The 19322-nt window shown below is 41.7% G+C and overlaps 1 long non-coding RNA gene across 1 annotated transcript in view; it reads left to right on the forward strand.

Moving 5' to 3' along the window:
* The window catches only part of LOC107534789 (uncharacterized), a 70381-nt gene that overhangs the window by 50858 nt on the left and 201 nt on the right, over positions 1-19322 (forward strand). The window lies entirely within an intron of this gene.

The raw sequence follows: 19322 nt of genomic DNA on the forward strand, positions 1-19322 counted from the left end.
TGCCAATAATAATAATAGTATCAATAATTTTGGGGTCACTTATTCTATGCTAAATATACTATGTGGATTATTTATTCCTACAACAATCTTAAAAGGTAGTCTCTTTTCTTATTCTTATTACTATTATCATAATTATTCTTATTCTTAAGTTAACCCAGGTTCAAAGGTTAAGTGACTTGCCCAGAGTCTATAATTGCTAGGATGCAAACCCCATTCTGTCCTGCTTCATAATCAGAGGCCTTAGCTGGGAGCTCATGTCATCTCTTGATTTTGAGGGACAATGCTCAAGTCTCCTAATTTTCCTGGGTCAGTTTCCCCATCTATAAAAACAGACGAGGTTAGATGGAGCTTCACCCGCCATGGTCAGGTCCTCAGCCCTATGGAGAACATTCTTCTGCCTTCAAGAGGCCTCCAGTCTGGGCGATCCCTAATGTCTGGTCAAGCTACCTGTTTCTGTCATTTTCACAACCCATATTCTCAGTACTGTCACTGTGAGTCCTGGGGTTTGAATAGCTTTGTGGTTGGAAGTAAAGAAGCCCAAGCAAAGGATGAGAGGCTGCCAGTTCATTAGTGTGGAGAGGCAAGATATTAATCCAGTAGTTAATTCATCCTGCCATTGAATCGTAGAGGCCTAAAATATAAGCTTGAAGCTTCCACTGCCAGAGGAATTTTATCCTCCCTCCCCAATTCAGGAATTGCTTTCAGCTAACATTACCTCTGCTTTCTGAGCACAAGCCAGGCTATTGTGCTGGAAATAATGTGTTAGTCTTATTGGAGTGGCTTGTGTTGCCATAGTTACTGTTTGGGTTCTGTGCACCTAAAATTTCAAGTATATATCAGGCAAAAAGAGTTTCCTGATTTTTCTGTTTTCTCTTTGGAAAATCAGATTGGAAAGGAAGCAGATTTTATATCTTGTTAAATGTGTCTGTTCTGGGTGGGTACTGTCATACCCAGTACTGAAGAGTAATGGTTAACTCTCCAGTGGTGAAAAGTGGGCTTGGCCACAACCTTGAAAAATGCAGTTATCAGCATCCTGCTGAGGACCCACAATCACTGCCTGGTGATGGATGGAAAGGCAGGGTTGTCATTGCCAGTTGTGCAGCTCAGGAAATTACACGACACAGCTGGTTATTTATGACCGAGCAACACAGAGCTCCTTAGTATGTTTCCCAGTTGCTGCCACTCTGTACATGGTCACTTGTCATCCAGCGCTGAGGCTGGGTCAGAAGTTTGCACAGAGATGGGGAGGGGAGGTGGACGTAAACTAGTATGGGCAGAAAGAGGAAACCTGGCCACCTGGCACACGTGAGCAACTAGAAGTACAACACATGAAGATTCGGCTTTTACAGCCATGTCTGTTTGTACTGCCTATTTGCCTGTCTGGTTTTTCAGACTCTGCATCGGCCCACATTTGAGCCCAGAAATAGTCCCCTTTGCTTGGTCGTCATGAGCCAGACTGGTCTTTATGTGGCTGTCTCCTAGGAGTCCAAAGCTATGCCACATGGCTGGAAGCTGTGTTTACAAGCTTTTCATCCGTCTTCCTTAACTTGTGGTTGCTATGGTTTCCTTTGCCTGCTGGGCCTGGCCTTTTTAAGGGGACAAGCTGTCCACTCATCCAAAAGCCAGAGGCACAGCTCTGCCAGCATTGGCCTTTTGGCCACAGTCCCAGTCATATCTCACCACCTGCACACACCGAGCCCTAAACCTCCTTCCTCTTGGGGCTGACTTTGATTTTTGCCCCAGCACCAGAACAGTGTGGGGTCCACTACCTTACAGGACCTGTTGCATTTGCCCCAATCAGGGTGCTCATTTTGCTTCTTGTTTCACTGAGTTCTCAGTAGCTCGAACTCTGCTTTGCAGAGCTCTGTTCTCCTCTAAAAGCATCAGTTACTTACTTATATACAAGGCTCATTTCAAGTTGGAGACAACTCCACCTGGAGACGTGTTGCTGCTGGCCCAGCATCCATTCTCCCCCTTTCAGGTAATAGCACTTTGTCTTTTGGGGAACCACTCCACTGACCCATTTTCAGCTTATAGGTTTCTAACAGGGCTCATTCCAGCCCTCTTATTCCAGGGCCTGGCCAATCTAAATATTATCTCTCACCTTCAATGATTGGTCCAGCGATGGACACATGGTCCAAGCCCGGTAAATGAAAATTAATTTTGGAAAATTTGCAGGAAAGATGTTTTTTGCTCTGTGGTTGTTCAGGGGGTTGGATGTAATCCTGATGTGCTGAGGAGGAGGCTTCTATTTAAAGAGAATGAAACAATGCAGCGGAGAACAGAATTAAGAGGTCAAGAGAGCCTGTGGTGACTGGGTGACATTGTTTGCATGCCTTAACTGTAGTCCAAATACTTGAGTGAGAATAAACTCCCTGTTTATGCAAATACCTGTTTGAGTTGTGTTTTCTGTCACTAGCAACTGAAAGAGTCTGATATATCACCATTCATGAGGACACTGAGGCTCCAAAAAGTGAAATAACCTACCCAGGATACCCAGCTACTGCAATTTGACCCCATTTCTCATGGCTCCAAAGACTCTCTTTCACCATCCCATGCTGACTTTAAAAAGTAACCTTACTATTTGTGACACATTTCACAATAGGCAGAGTACTTTTACATGGCTTACATCACACAACAATTCACTGCTCTCACCATGTGTTCCCAGCACAGGACTATTATTGTTATGAACAGCATTATCATTCCCATTTTCCAGATGAGGGTGTTGAGGATCGGTTACATGTGCACTTAGGTAGTGAGTGGCAAAATGGAGCCGCTTCTTTTAAGTCTGGTTTTATGTTCATTCCATTCTTCTCCATTGCTTCCTGAACATGCCACGAAGAGAGATTGCCTCAGCTGGAGGGCTCTTGTCCATTACTTTTTCCCAAGGAGCCTTGACCACTCCATACCTTGGAGGTAGTTGCCTTTAGAGGAGGCCTGACATGATGGAAATGGTGTGGGATCTGAAGATCAAACAGACCCACATTTAGATCTTGCTTCCGCCACTCACTGGCTCTGTAACCATGGTCAAGTTACTCGCATTATCCTAACTCTAGTTCCTTTTCTGTAAAACCTGTGAGTCAGGAAGAATATTTACCTTGCAATATTTTTGTGAGAATTAAATAAAGTCAGTGCACATGAGCAGTAATAATAATAATATCAACAATGAATTGAGCATTTACTATCTATATTATTTACTATTATTATCTGTATATTCCATATGGGGAAACTGAGGCACAGAAAGGTCAAGTGACTAGCCCAAGGAAGAGCAGTATTTAACCCAAACATGCTCGTTAGGAGCCCTTAATCACAGGGCTTAGCACAGAATAAGTGTTTAAATAACAGGAGGCTCTTTCTTCATCTCACTCCCATTTCTTTGGAAAGCTCAGCATCCAGTGTTCATGACAGAACTGAAATAGTAGAACTAGGGTAAAGGAGGGTTATGTCCGGGTGGCACAGATCAGAGTGGGGCTTGAGGCCATATCAGACAGATAGTAATGCTCAAAGCACTTTCGTGGACTGGAGACCCAGAAGACAGATGGGGCCTAGATGCCAATGAAGGAGGGCCCAGCAAGACAGGTGGGCTCAGGAATTAGAGATGTACAGGACCAGAAAAAACACACCAGGGGACAACTTAGTGACTCAGAAGGCTCTGTGTCTCAGTCCCAGAGCTTTGCTATGGTTTCTGTTAAGCCAGAAACCCACTGAAGAGTGGTTGGTTGGGACCCTGCAGAAGAAGGGGTTAGGATTAGGGGAAATGGCAGCGTCTGGCAGGCATCTGTGTCTTGACATTGAGTAAGTCTTCATAGTGATGATCTCAATTCATTCATTCAATATATCTTTGTAACCTGATGGAGAAGTCTTATTTTCTTAGCAGTGGATTCTCCTGTCTCTTAGCACCCTACCCTCCTGCCTCCGTTTCAGGAGATCCACGTAGATGGGTGAGCACTGACCGGCTGCTTGGGGTAGGGGTAAAGATGAGCTTCTAAGCATTAAGCTTGAGGAACAATAGCTAGATGGTTCTACTCCATTAACCAACCACCAGGCTGCTATTTGGCTGAGTGGGTTGGCACTCTGAGGCTGAGAACTGAATAGCTTTGGAACAACAGAATATAGTTTTTAGAGGCTGAGATAAAGGAAGAGGAAGAGAAGGAAGAAAAACGAAGTAGCCTGTAGGGGAGAGGACTTTGAAGGAAAAGAAGAGAAATATTTAAAAGAACTTTTATGAAATATTGCCATATTATATTTAATGTAAGCTTTCCTTTCTGTGTCCTCAAGAATTTTTTAGTAAAATAGACATTCCTTATTAATGTGTTGTGGAGTTTAGTTGCTTTTGAGAATGCATTGAAACGCTGAGTCTCAGTTCAAGGTGGGCATGTGATGAGCAAAAGTTGCTCACCAGGATCTTGCCACATCTGGGTCACATTTTTGGAGCATGTACTATGTGCTAGACCCAATGCCAGCCACTAAGGTTACTAAGACAACCAGACATGGTCTCAGCTCTTAAGGAGCATGCAGTGTTTTGGCAGAGCATTTGAAAACAGATTACAGTGGAAGACCTTTAATTTGGGAGGCCAAACATCAAAGTTGTTTTAAAAGGATATTAAAAGTTATCACTCACTTAAAGATAGACATATAGACTAATGGAATAAAGAACAGAAAGAAACTCAAAAATATATGATCAAATGACTTCCAATTAGAGTGCTGATACCATTCATTGGGAAAAGGGCAGTCTTTTAACAAATAGTTTTGAGAAAACTGGTTATCGACATGCAAAGGAATGAAATTGGACTCTTACCTTACACCATATACAAAAATTACCTCAAAATGGATCAAAAGTCTAAATATAAGAGCTAAAACTATAAAACTCTTAGAAGAAAACATAGGGGAAGACCTTCATGACATTGGATTGGATTTGGCAATGATTTCTTGGATATGACACCAAAAGCCCAGGCAACAAAAGAAAAAAATAGATAAATTGAACTACATAAAAATAAAAAACCTCTGTGCATCGAAGGACACAATTAGCAGAGTGAGAAGGCAACCAACTGAATGAGAGAGAATATTTGCAAATTATATACCTAATAAAGAGTTAATACCCAGAATACATAAAGAACTCCTACAACTCAACAGCAGCAGCAACAACAAAACGATCTGATTAAAAAATGAGCTATGCCCGGCCAAGTGTGCTCAGCGGTTGAGCATCAACCTAGGATCCAGGAGATCGAGGTTTGATTCCCTGTCAGGGCACATGCTCAGGTTGCGGGCTCGAACCCCAGTCAGGGGTGTGCAGGAGGCAGCCGATCAATGACTCATCATTGATGTTTCTATCTCTCTCCCTCTCCCTTCCTGTCTCTGAAATTAATAAAAACACGTGTAAAAAAAAAAAAGAGCAATGGACTTGATAGACATTTCTGCAAAGACGAAAAACAAATGGCTAATAAGTACATGGAAAGATTCTCAACATCACAAATCACTGGAGAAATGCCGATCAAAACTGATAAGATATCACTTGACACTCATTAGGATGACTACTATCAAAAAGAAAATAACAATGTTGACAAGAATGTGGAGAAGTTGGAACCTTTGTACACTGTTGGTGGAAATGTGAAATGGTGAAGCCACTGTGAGAAACAGTACGGCAGCTCCTCAAAAAAGTAAACATAGAATTACCATTTCATCTAGCAATTACATTTCTAGCTATATACACACAAGAATTGAAAGCAGGGACTTGAACAAATATTTATGCACCAATATTCATAGCTGCATTACTTGCAATAGCCAAAAGATGGAAGCAACCTAAATGTCCATTGATAGATGAATGGATAAACAAAATGTGGTTTATACATACACTGGATTATTATTTATGCTTTAAAAAGAAAGAATGAAATTCTGACACATGCTACTATATGGATGAAACTTGAGGATATTATGCTAAGTAAAATGTACTAGTCATAAAAGGACTGTATGATTCCACTTATATGAGAGAACTATAGTAGTCAAAATTAGAGACTGAAAGTAGAATAGAGGTTACCAGGAGCTGGGGAATTTAATGGGTATAAAGTTTCAGTTTGGGATATGAAAATGTTCCTGAGATAGATGATGGTAATGGTTGAACAACAGTGTTAATATAGTTAATGTCACTGAATGGTACACTTAAAAATGGTTAAGATGGTAAATCTTATGTGTATTTTATCACAATTTTTTTAAATTTAAAAAGTTATTATTCAATTAAAAATCATATCACTGTAAAGACTGAGAACATTTTGGACTGTGAAGAGTTGGTGTGATCTAGTGGATTATATGAATGAGCGGTGGGTAAGGTGATTGCTGTCTAAATAATGCAGATTGGACAATGGCTATGATATTGCAGTGGACTCTTGGCAACAGAAATTGTGAAAGTTTTTAGACAAAAACTGTTTGGCAGGGAGCAATGCCTTTAGTTGGATCATTGTTAAACTAAACAAATTTTGGCATTAAGATATCCAAACTCTGGAACTATCATGATTTCTTAATGGAGCAGGTCTCAGACCTTACGTGCAAATGATCTTCTGTTGCGATTACAATGTAAGTGTTGTAGAGATATGAGTACAGTACCTATTTGTTCATTCATTCTTGAGACATTTCCTATGGATTTAATATGTTCCAGGAGACAAGACAGAGGAGTAAGTTCCTAATTCTCTCTACCCTCTGATGTTCTGTGCGTTCTTCTATGGGCATCATGCTTTGGTTGTAGGGTTTATTGTCTTTGATAGCAAGGCTGATATAATGGAAATCCAAGCCTACAAAATGGCACCTTTTGTTCAGTGGGGAAAACAGTTTGTGTGCAGGTTTATGGGACTGCTGTCAGCAACACCACCTGTGAGGGAGTGAGGGCAGCAGGATTAGCTCAATAGGAAACTCTGAAACTGGGATGGTCTTTTAGAGTTGTCCAAAGTGAGGCACGTGGGTAGAGCCACCTGTCCTATAGTCACTGGTGCAGGTGCCCAGGGAAGGGGACATAACCTGGAATGAGTAGCTCTCCTTGTGAAGAGCCCTGCAGGGGATCTGAGTGGAGGGCACCCTCATAGACACTACACCAATTCTCTGCTTTTGTCCTCAGGAATTACTGGAACAAGAAGTTGGCCATTTCCTAGAAATACTATCAGCATGAACAAAACAGGAGTTGAGGTTTTGTCTATTTTTTAAAATCTCTTGCTCAAACAATATAGCAGCAGATACAATTTTATTAGATTTTTACCTTCCTGCTGAATTACTTGTTTTTCTTTGCTGTGCTATTATCTGGTCAGTATCCTTATGCACATACCAATTTTATATAGTTATGATTATAGGTATTACATCTATTTGTATATATATAATATTTGTATTATATGTACATAAAAATACAATTTTTCTTGATCACAGTGTTCTTTTTTAAAGTTAAATTTCACACAGAGAAATATACAGATCTTAAATGTATAATTAGATTAATTTGGATAAATGTATACACCTGGGTAACTACCACTCCAGTCAAAGTAAACATTTCCATCACTCTAAAAAGTTCCCCAGTGACCCCTCTGTCAATCCCCACCCCCATAGGCAACTGCTGTTCTGATACACTTTTTTTTAAAAAAAAATATATTTTTATTGATTTCAGAGTAAGGAAAGGAGAGGGATAGAGAGAGATAGAAACATCAATGATGAGAGAGTCATTGATCGAGCCCACAACCCGGGCATGTGCCCTGACCGGGAATCGAACCCTGATCGCCTGGATCCTAGGTCGATGCTCAACCACTGAGCCACGCCCGGCCGGGCCTGATACACTTTTTTAAAAAAACTGATTTTTGAGAGGGAAGGAGGAAGAGAGAGAGGGAGAGAGAAACATCAATGTGAGAGAAATACATTGATCTGTTGCCTCCCATACACATTCTGACCAGGGATGGAACCGACAGCCTGGGTAGGTGCCCTGACTAGGAATCAAATCCACAGCCTTTTTAGTGTACAGACAATGCTCCAACCAACTAAGCCACACTGGCCAAGGCTGTTATGCTAGCATTAAATTTTTTCTCTCTGGTTTTGTTAAGATATAATTGACACAAAGCACTGTATAAGTTTAAGGTGTACAGCGTAGTGACCTGATCTATATATTTTTGAAATGATTACCACAGTAAGTTTAGTTAACATCCATCATTCTATATAGATACAAAAAACTGTTAGGATTTACTTTCTTAACAGCTTTCAAATATAACAGCAGTGTTTGCTATCAGCCTGCTATACCTTATGTCCCCCAGTAGTTATTTATTTTATAACTGGAAGTTTGTACCTTTTGACTACCTTTCTCCAATTTCACTGACCGCCCTCCCTGAAGGTCCATCCATGTTGTTATAAATGGCAGGGTTTCCTTTTTATTGCTGAATAATATTCCATTGCATGTAAATAACACAACTTCTTTAGTCATCTGTCAATGGACATTAGGCTATTTCCACGTCTTGGCTATTGTAAACAATGCTGCTGTGAACTTGGGAGTGGAGAGCATATATCTCTTCGACATAGTGTTTTCGTTTCCTTCAGATATATTCCCAGAAGTGAAATTGTTGGATCTTATGGTAGTTCTGTTTTTGACTTTTTTAGGGAACCTTCATACTGTTGGCATCATGGTTGTACTATTTCACAGTTCCATCAACATGGCACAAGGATTCCATTTTTTCCACATCTTCCCCAACATTTGTTATCTTTTGTCTTTCTGATAACAGCCATTGTAGTAGGCACGAGGTGATATCTTGTGGTTTTGATTTGCATTTCCCTGATGATTAGTGATGCTGTGCACCTTTTCTTGTACCTGTTGGCCATTGGCATATGCATCTTCTTTGGAAAAATGTTTATTCAAGTTACTTGCCTATTTTTAAATTGGATTGCTTGTTGTTGTTTTTTTGCTTTTGAGTTGTATGAGTTCTTTATATTTTTTGGCTATTAACCCCTTATCAAATATTTTTTCCCATTCAGTAGGTTGCCTTTTCACTTTGTTGATGGTTTCCTTTGCTGTGCAGACTTTTTTTTAGTTTAGTGCCATCCCATTAGTTAATTTATTATTTAGTTACTTTTTCTTTAGGAGTCATATCCAAAAAAACCATTGCCAAGACTCTGATTTCTATCGCCATGGATTAGGTTTGTCTGATTTTGAATTTTACATGGAAGAGAACATAGAAAATTGACACTTTTGACTCACACATATTTAAAAATTTACTACTCATGAATTTTTTTTTGATTATAAAAAAAGATGCCCTTTATCATCAACATTCACTAATATAGTATAATATTGTGTAGCATTAAAAATGATTGTTTTTAGATCCACTTCCTATAGGTAACCAATGAATCTTGGCATATTTTATTCTAATAGTTGTTCTCAAAGTTTGGTGTCCACACTAACAACATCAGAGAACTTGTTAAAAGTGCAAAATTTCTGTCCTCATCACAAGCCTACTGAATCAGAAACCCTAGGGGTAGGGCCCAGCATTGTGTTTAAAAAGTCCTCCTGCCCAGCCTGGCGTGGCTCAGCGGTTGAGCGTCGACCTGGGATCCAGGCGATCAGGGTTCGATTCCCGGTCAGGGCACATGCCCGGTTGTGGGCTTGATCAGTGACTCTCTCATCATTGATGTTTCTATCTCTCTCTCTCCCTCTCCCTTCCTCTCTCTGAAATCAATAAAGATATATTAAAAAAAAAAAAAAAAAGTCCTCCTGGTGTCTCTAATACATATACATGTATTGGAGAACCATTTCCTTAGAATGTTTTTCTTTCCTTTCCTTTTTCTTTCCTAGATGAGATCATGCTATATTCACATTTTTACATTCTGTCATTTCATGTAACAATTTATCAGGAGCAGTACCATGTCATGATAGGTAAAAAAATTTTATGTGGTCTGTAAGTATGGTAATGATGCTAAATGTGACCTGTTTTCACTTTTGCCTTCTCTTGGGATAATTATTTCCCAGCATGACCACATTCATGGACTGCTTCCTTTACTTGCTGTCATCACCATATAGCATGATGATACTGGAAATGTGTTTGGGTACAATGATTCCAGTTGTACTTGGGAAGATTTACAAGCAGATTTTGTCTCATGTAGAACTGGCAAGTAACAATTTTATCCAGGCAAATAACACAGCAGGCTGACATTTGTGGTTTTCAAATAAGAATCAGTCTCAAGGAGTCTAGGTAGGCAGACACAGCCATGCCTATGGGAGAGGCGACCTCTTGAAGGAAAGATAACTATGTGGCTCTTTGGAGGACACTGTCTGGGTCCTTCGTTCTGGTTGAACAATAACCCTCTCTCTTGCTTCATGACATAGCACTACTGAGGAGCACTGCATCCATTGGTAGACTCAGTTTGGCAGGTTTAACTTTGGTCCACCTTGGAGAATGCCCATTGACTTTTCTTGTCTTGAGATAATATTTATAAGGCTGAAAGAGGAGGGCAAGGAACCTTATCCACAATTGTTCCCAGAGTATAGCCCTCCACATAAAGGCTTTCCTAGTCATCTTACAAGAAACAATCTTTCAAGAGATGGCCTGTGAGGACTCAAATTTGGGAAGTGACTTGCCCAAGGTCACATAGTTGTTGTATGCGAGCCATGCTGTGATTCTAATCCAATCACCTAATTCCAGATTCTGCCTGCTTTCCACTCTGTGTTGCTGCCTCCTGAAGTGTGCATGGTCCTGTTCTTATCCCTGGTGGACAGGGCAGCAGGAAAAGGAGCAGCATCAGACTGTTTCTGAGCAGTAGGTTCCTGTATTGGTGCTTCTGGAGAAAGAGAAGGAAGAAAATGTGAAAGGCAGTGTGAAGGAGTGCAAAAATAAGTGGATTCTGGGACCAGGTTGACCTGATTTAGAATCAGAGCTGAAGCACTTATGGGTTGTGTGACTGTGTTAGTTTTTTATTGCTGAGTAAAAAATTACCCCCAAAATGTGGCATAAGAACATACACATTTAGCTCACTTTCTGAGGATCAAGAATCCAGGTACAGCTCCTCAGGGTCCTCTGCTTTAGGGTCTTTCACAAGGTTGCAGTTGATGTGCCACCTGGTGTTGAGGTCTCATATGAAGACTCAACTGGGGAATGGTATTATATTAGTCAGCTTGGGCTGCCAAAACAAAGTACCAGAGACTGGTTGGCTTAAACAGCACACATTTATGTCTTCACAGTTGTAGAGGCTGGAAGTCTGAGATCAGGGTGCTAGTATGGTGGGCTCTGGTGAGAGCTCTCTTCCTGGCTTGTAGACAGCTACCTTCTTGCTGTGCCCTCACACGGATGGAGAGAGAGCGAGAGCAAGCTCTCTGGTCTCTCCTTATAAAGACACTAATCCCATCATGGGGCCCTGCCCTCATGATCTCATCTAAATTTAATTACATCCCAAAGGCCCCATCTACAAATAATAGCACTTTGGTGTGTAGGGCTGCAACATATGAGTTTTGGGAGAACACAATGCAGTCCATGGCATATCTGATTCTAAGCTGATTTATGTGGTTGTTGACAGGATTCACGGGTTGTTGGACTGAGAGTCTCAGTTCCTTGCAGCCTGTTAGTCAGAGGTCACCCTCAGTTTCTTCTGTGTGGGCCTCTCCAGGAAGGCAGATGACTTAACTTCTCTGAATCCTCCTCTTTTTCACCCTATAAAATGGGGAGAGCTGTAGTTTTTTTAGAGTTGTTATGGGAATTCACTGAAATTTTGTAGAAAATGGCTTTGCGCAGAGTCTGACACATTGTCAGGGCTTCCTATATGCAACTATTGTTACTATTATTATAATTTTTAGAGCATCTGATACTCTGGAACCTAGCTGTTGTCCAGATAGCACTTGGGGATATGCTCCCTGTCCCCTACTATCACATAGAGGCTTCTCAGGTAAAGAATGATTTCTAAACTACAGAGAAAATACAGCTCTTTTCCTGAAGCATCTCCGATGATGTGACTGGTCGTGCTGAGAGATGCGCCAGGGAGCGTAAAGTGGTCAAGTTTTTTGTTGTCCCTCCATATCAGCCTTGCAGAGCAGGTGCATGAGTTTCTCACCAATGGAAACCAGACCCCTTATAGCATCCATTGCCTGTGCATGACATGGATTCTCCAGGAAGTTCAACTGGAGCCTCCTTTGTGCAGTTGATCTGTTTGTCTTGTCTCTGAAACCATTGTCTGTTCTGTCTCATATTTGTTACTATCTCAAAGCATCTGTGTCTGCTCCTTTCCTATTTGATCCTGAACACAGTTAACAAGGTGAAGCAATGTTTCTCAGAGGCCTTAGGAGCCATATCTTTCTCAGTCATTGTTTGGGGCTATTACAAGGGGAAGTATAACTTTATTTTATTGCCATGGGATTATGTAGATGTCCTAATCCTCGCTGGGTAAAAATAAGACCAGACTGAATGTCTGTTCTGAATTATCTTTCTGCCTAAATGGAGCCCAGGAGGAACCCGAACTTGCAAAAAATATATTATTCAGCCCGATGTTGATTTCATTTCCTAAAAGAGATTGGGTCCAAATAAGACTTTAATTGAATTCAGCCTCTTGACCCGACACTGACTCGATTCTCCCTCCTAGTGCCTTCCAACATTAGACAGGGGAGGAGGAGGAATAGACAAATAAAGTGACCCACGTGGGTTTATAGGCCGAGCCACTTCCACATTCCATAAAGCCCAAATGACTGTATAGGAAACAGCTGCAGTATTTACTGGGGCCTGGTAAGGCCTCATTACCATCCCACCTCCTCACAGGGGGTGTTCGGCTCCAAATGGAGTGCAGTGGAGGGAGTAATTGTCTCTGCTGCCCTGGCACCTGGTGTTTCTGCCAAATGCCTGAGGTCACTATAGCAAACAACTTCCCCCTCCCCTCTGGGTGGAGGGAGGCCTCAGGCCTGCAGCAAGAGGGGGAGAGCAGTGCCAAGAGGAGGTCAGAAGGGATTTCCTTGTTCATTTGTTCGTATCTTTGTCCATTTACGCAAGAATCATTTATTGCCCACTTACTACCAGGTACTGTTGTAGGCATGTGGGACAAGGTGACAGACGTGGTCCCTGCCTTCTTAGAGCTTACACTCTAGAGCTTCTCTATCCAGTACAACAACCACTACATTTAAATTTAAACTCGTTAAAATAAAGTCGAATACAAAATTCAGTTCTTCAGTCACACTTGCCACATTTCAAGTGCTCAATAAGCTGGTGGCTATTGTGTGGGACAGCACAGGTACAGAACACTTCCACTATCATAGAAAGTGCTATCAGACACACTAGTCTACTGTGGGCGGGGTGTGGAGGGTCTGGAAAGAGTCATTAACTGAACAAACATATACATAAATACGATCACTTTGGATGTGGTGGTACTGTGAAGAAACTAAACTAGAGGAAGGGGTAGAGTTGCCCTTTGAACAGCGTGGTCTGGATGGGTTTCTCTGAGAAGGTGACACATTGGCAAAGGTCCTGGAAGATGCTGAGTGACAGGAAGTCCTTGGAGCCTCCAAGAAGTACAAGAAAGCTACTGTGGCTTGGAGTAGAGAGCCATAGGGAGAGCAGTATGAAATGGGGTCAGAAGCAGGGTAGCGGCCTAATGGTCTGGGGTCATGGGAAAGACTAAGCATATAACTCTTAAGTGGTGGAAAACCATTGCAGGAGTTTTACCAGGGGAGGGGTCATGTGATCTGATTTCCATGTTAAAAGCTTACTGCGGCTCCTGGGTTGATTATGGATGGTAGGGAGGCAGAGGTCCAGGAAGGAGGCTGTTAAAGTTGTCCAGATGAGAGAAGCTGGGGTCTGGTCATCAGGGACAAAGAGAGAGTAGCTAACCCCAGATGGGCAGCTCTGCAGTAGATAATTCCTCATCTGAAAATGTAGGGACAGTAATAGTACCCAGTGTGTGCCATTGCTGATACAAGGATACAGTCAACCAATGTTTGTGAAGTACCCAGTCTTCACAGTACAGCAGTACATGGCATTATCTTGTGTAACTTACCTTTGTGTCTCCCCTAAATGATGCTAACAGCCTCTCCTCTGCTTTCTAGTCCTGTCTTGCCTAGTCTAGTCCAGTTTCCACATTGCTTGCTGGGGTTACCTTTTTTGAAAGGCAAATCTGATGAGGTTAGTTCCTTTCAGGGGCTCCCGACTGAACCCAAGCTAAAATTCAAACTTGTTAGCATGTCGCAGGAGGCTCTTCACACCCTGGCCTATGTCTCTCTCCAGCATCATCTCCTCCATTCTCCACAGGAAGCTTGGGTTTCAGCTACACCCATCATCACGTCTCAGCTCATGCTACTTCCTCGTCTCAGCTCATGCTACTTCCTCTGTCCAGAACACTTTTCTCGGACTTGCTGTCTCCAGCTCTCTGTCTTTCTAGGCTCAGCTTAGAAATTTCCACCTGCAAGAAGCTGTCTCTGGCTCTCCAAGTCCAGATCAAGTGCTCTTACCATGAAATCCCATGGAACCCTATACTTCTCCATCACATTGATTTATAATTGCTTGTTTACCTGTCTCCTCCATTAAACTAAGATCTCCATGACAGTTGGACTACGTCTGTTTGGTTCATGATTGTGTCTCGCTCTTTGCATGCTTAGCCCATTCGAAGTACTTAAGATACATATGTTGAATGAGTAAGTAAATGAGTTAATAAAAATCTATTTATATTCTTTGGTATAGTTATTTTCTTTCCCTATGCCATTCCTTTTTCCATTATTATTATTTTGAATCTAATAATAGTTGATTTGGGTTTCTTAACCTGAGTGCCTTACCTCAGGCTGCCATAACAAAATACCACAGACTTGGTGGCTTAAACAATAATAATTTGTGTTCCCACAGTTTTGGAGGCTGGAACTCTGAAATTAGGGTATCAGCATGGTTGAGATCTGGTGAGGGCCCTCTTCCTGGATTGCAGATGGCCACCTTCTTGTTGTGTCCTCACATGGCAGAGGAGGGGGGGTGGAGAGAAAGAGCAAGCTCTCTGGTGTCTGTTTTTGAAAGGGCACTAATCCCACCATGAAGCTCCACTCTCAGGACCTCATCTAACCCTAAATACCTCCCAAAGGCCCCACCTTTAAATACCATCACATTGGTTGTTAGGGCTTCAACATATGAATTTAGGGAGGGACACAAACCTTCAGTCCATAACACTGAGACAAGGTGAAAATTTAACATGAGTTCCCTGTTTCTTATTCTGATTTCCTCTAGATCTCTTATGAATCTACTGGCAGTTGATGGCCTGCATGATGTAGTAGAATCAGATGACCAAGTTTAGAGCCCAGCTTCCACATTTATGAATTATAAGACCTTGACCAAGTCACATCATCTCTTGTTTCTTGTTTAGACTCCATAGATGGCATCTAAGGTGACCAGGACACACTTGTTAACTGCATACACAGGCTCTGTGGGCACTTTAATAATTTCTCATATCTACGAGATAAGACCTCTCATTCACTATCTCATGTACTCCTTCCAAGAACCTTAAGAAGTCATATTATCCTTCCAGTGCAGAGATGAGGATGCTGAGACTCTGGGAGTCTCTGGTCAGTCTCTTTGTCCTGATCCTGGAACATCCTCCCTATGAGCTTGTTTTGTGGTCTCTTTCACTTCCTTACCCGTCTTATCTTGAGGATTTATTACCTGGGCAGGCATCTACTGGTCTGCAGGCTTTGGCTTGAATCCTTATACTGTGGTGTTGTAGTCTGAATGGTTTTGCCCTCCCCTCCCAAAATTCACATGTTGGAATCCTAACACCCAAAGTGATGATGTTAGGAGGTGAGGCCTTTGGGAGATGATTGGGTCATGAGAGTGGAGCCCTTAGAAATGGGATTAGGCCCGGCGGGGCGTGGCTCAGCGGTTGAGCATCGACCTAGGATCCAGGCAATCAGGGTTCGATTCCTGGTCAGGGCACATGCCCAGGTTGCGGGCTCGACCAATGACTCTCTCATCATTGATGTTTCTATCTCTCTCTCTCCCTCTCCTTTCCTCTCTCTGAAATCAATAAAGATATATTAAAAAAAAAAAAAAAGAAAAAAAAAGAAATGGAATTAGTACCCATATAAAAGAGACTCCTGATAGCTCTTTACTTCCTTCTGCCTTGTGAGGATACCAGAAGTCAGTGACCCGGAAGAAGTCAATGACCCACCTGACCATGGTGGCATCCACATCTTGAACGTCCAGCCTCCAGAACTGTGAGAAATAAATGTTTGTTGTTTATAAGCCACCCAGTCTGTGCTATCTTGTTATAGCAGCTGGGATGAACTAAGACCTCTTGGCCACCTGACAAAACACCCACGACTATGCATTGCTGTGATTACCTCATGCCTCACAATTAAAAACCTTAAAAAGCTGTAAGTTTTAAAAAATTTGTATTTTTCCACTACAGTTTACATTCAATATTATTTTGTATTAATTTGATGTGTACAGCATAGTGGTTAGACAAATAAGGCAGAAGTTCTTTAGTGTTGGACTTTTGTAGGGTGAGCATGTCATACTTTTCTTCCCTTCCTTTCCAACTGACTGAGAGTAGATAAAGGAGACAGACAGATGAAGATTTTTTATTTATTGAAGAAACACGCATGTGGTACTTACTGGGTGCCAGCCAGCAACTTGCTCAAGGTCATGCAGCTAGTAGGTGGCAGAGCCAGACTTCCAAACCAGCTCCAGAAATTTCTTGTTATTCTGCTTCTCAAAATGTAACCTTTATTCATGATAAAACTAGACCAAAGGACATGGTTTAGGTCTGTGTCCAAAAGGGCCGGCGAGTTAACTTTTCATCCATGAATGAGACAGACTCTCCCAGCTAGTTGGGGCCACCACAGGTGTTCTCCACAGGGGCAGAGCTGGCTGTGCTCCTCCTGCAAGGTGGAGAGAGCACAGCAGAAAACACCCTTCCTGTAAGCAGACAGATCCAAAAAGAGAGGCTAAGGAGTGAAATCAGTCTCTCCTCCCTGATTCACCAATTGGCTAAGTCATTTTCCTCCTCTGGGGAGGAGTGAGTGACAGATGGGGAGAGTGGCCAGTGCTCATCTAGCAAAGGTCTCACCAGATGGAATAAGTGTTCCCTTGAACCTTACGGAGGCTGAGAGCCAAAGGCCTCACCATCCTTGAAGTGAGCAACTCTGTTGGTGATGGAGTCAAGGGCTTGGATATTTTAAGGTTCCTCTTTCTGTTTTTTTCAGGATTAGGATTCTGAGGCCTGGCTGTGACTCATGATCCCTGTGGATGGGCAAGGGGACAATTGGGCTGTATAACTGGAAGCGCAGTTCTTGAAAAGCTAGAGGACTTCTGCTGCATCAGCTGGCAACTCTCCTCAGGCTTAGTGACAGGTTATGATTACTAAGAGACTGACTTCCTTCCTTTTCCTAACAGAGCCAAGTAGGCAGGTACCTGAGACCTGTGAGTTCCTATGTGCACCACAGTGTCTCTCAGTAAAATGTGGCACCTACATGGTTAGGGCAAAGAACACCAGATACAGGGTCAGGTGCCCTGGTTCCTTGCCTGACTTTCCCGTTGGGAAAGTCCTTCAGCTTCCCCATGCCTTCATTTACTCATCTGTAAAATGGGAGTAATATTACCTATCTTAAAGGGCTATGTGAGGATCAAGATGATGGATGAGAAGGTGCTTTATAAACATCAAAGCTGGATATATTTAAGCTGCTTTATTACATTTTCCATGGATCTCTTCTGTGAATTTCCCTTCTTTCCCACATTAAAATTTTTTATTTATTTATTGATTCAAGAGAGAGAGAGAGAGAAACATTGACTTGTTCCATTTATTTATGCATTCATTGGTTAATTCTTGTATGTGCCCTGACCTGGGATTGAACCTGAAACCTTGGTTCATTGGGACAATGCTCTAACCAACTGAGCTACTTGGCCAGGGCTTTCCCACATCCTTTACATAGCAGATACACGTTGATTTTGCCTATCTAGCATCCATTCTTTCTCCTTCTGCAATAGCGCCCTGATCCTCTTTTGGGAATCTCTCTGGCCATGTGGATTGTTTGGAACTGACCCTATCCCATAGCTTCAGGAGCAAATCCATGATCCAGGTCTCACCAAGACATTCTATTCCCCTGGTCACAGTGATTGGTTCAGGGATAGCTGTTCACTCTAGCCTGGGCCAGTTGACCATTCCTGGGACGTTTTCTGGAATTACTGGGAAAGACTCTGCTTTCCTTGCTGGAATTGCCAAGCTGGGGGAATGCAAGCCTGGAGCTGTTGGGGGCCACATTTGCCATCTTACAGGAAGAGCCTGCCACCATACAGGAAAGCAGAACGGAGAGCTGGAGGAAGACACATAGTATCCTGTCCACATGGTTAGAGTCCCTAGATTCAGCCATGCCTGATTCATGTTCATTAGGAATGAGGTTGATTAACATTTCATATGTATTTCCCTTTCTTTGAAGTGTTATTCATATTCTTTACTAATTTTTCTACTGGGCTGTTGTTCTTATAGATTTGAAGGAACATTTTTTAATATTTAATTTTTATTGAGGTAAAAGTTACGTAACATAAAATTAACCATTCACAATTAGCAATTTGTTAACAATTCAGTGGCATTTAGTACATTCACAATGTTGTACAACCATCACCTCTATCTAGTTCCAGAACATCATCATCACCAAAGAGACCCCATATCCATTAAGCAGTCACTCCCCATTTCCCACCTCTTCCATTCTTCTGCTCTCTGTCTCTATGGGATTATCTATTCTGAATATTTTAAATAATTGGACTCAAACAATATGTGACATTTTATGCCTGTCTTCTTTCACTTAGCATAATGTTTTCAAGGTTCATCCATGTTGTAGCATCATCAGCCTTCATTCTTTTTTTATGGCTGAATAATATTCCATTGTATGGATTAAACCATTTTTTAAAATCTATTCATTTGTTGATGGACATTTGGGTTGTTTCTACTTTTTTGGCTATCATGAACAGTTCTGCTATGAACATTCATGTACAAATATTTGTTTGACTTGTATATCAGGGAAATTAGTATGTCTTTGTATATCAGAGAAATTAGTCCTTGGCCTATGATAGGTGTTGCAAATATTATATTTCAGTTTGCCATTTGTCTTTGACTTGGCTTATGGTGGCTTTTGCCAGGCAGAGTTCTGAAAAAATTGTTATGTAATTGAATCTGTCAGGTGGGTTTTGTGACACAGTTAGGAAGGTCATCCTTATACTTGAGGTTATAAAATAATTCTCCCATCAAAGCTTCCATTTATCCACTCATTTCCTTATCAGTCAGACAGGGATTAAAAACAGCCCCACTTGTCCCCCAGGGTTACTGTGAGTATCAAATAAGAGAAATGATATGAAAGGGCTTTTAAAATAGCAATATATACA

Source organism: Miniopterus natalensis, chromosome 15 (genome assembly GCF_054644295.1).
Source record: "Miniopterus natalensis isolate mMinNat1 chromosome 15, mMinNat1.hap1, whole genome shotgun sequence".
NCBI lineage: Eukaryota > Metazoa > Chordata > Mammalia > Chiroptera > Miniopteridae > Miniopterus > Miniopterus natalensis.